This window comes from Theobroma umbraticum, unplaced genomic scaffold (assembly GCF_002168275.2).
Source record: "Theobroma umbraticum cultivar Fairchild unplaced genomic scaffold, ASM216827v3 scaffold_44.0, whole genome shotgun sequence".
Taxonomy (NCBI): Eukaryota; Viridiplantae; Streptophyta; class Magnoliopsida; order Malvales; family Malvaceae; genus Theobroma; species Theobroma umbraticum.
In genome coordinates, this window is record NW_018397255.1 from 11,675,872 (window position 1) to 11,676,718 (window position 847).

An 847-nucleotide genomic window follows, 5' to 3' on the forward strand; every position below is an offset into this window, starting at 1 on the left:
TTAATTCATGAAACTATAATTATTAGTTAACTTGTAATGTCTTTTAATATATATACTTTATATATATTAGGTTCATTTTTAAGAAATATAATGACTATTATATATATACACACACTTTAAATATAAACATATTTACTTTCTATTTTGTGTTAACATTATAAAAATTATAACTTACAAAATTATTAATTATAATATATATACCTTTGTTTATATAAACTTATAATATATAAATCTAAAGATAAGTTGTGATATTATAATAGTTTTGAAACTTAGTTATTTTTTTTAATTTAATTTAATTAAGGACAAACTCATATATTTAATTAAATTAATTTATGAAACTATGATTATTAATTAACTTGTCATGTCTTTTAATATATGTACTTTATATATATTGGGTTCATTTATAAGAAATATAATTACTATTATATGTATACACAAATACTTTTAGTATACATATACTTTTAATATAAATATATTTACTTGTTATTTTGTATTAACATTACAAAAATTATAACTTATAAAATTATTAATTATGTTTGAGATATTTGTTTTTGATTATTTAAATTTAAATTTTATTATTTGTGTGTTTTTATTAATTTAATTATTAATAAATTATTTGAAACATGTAAAAAAAATATCATTGTATATGAATATGGGTACGGATTTAGGTTCGGGTAATTGAGTACCTATGAACAACATTTTAATAATTTTTTTATATAATCAAGTTTTTAAACGGGTTAGAATAATTATAAAGTAGTGAAGATGTATTAAGGTCAGGGTTAAGATATTAATTTTAAAATATATTCGGGTAATTAATAAGATTTGGATACTTTATTTTTTATAGAGT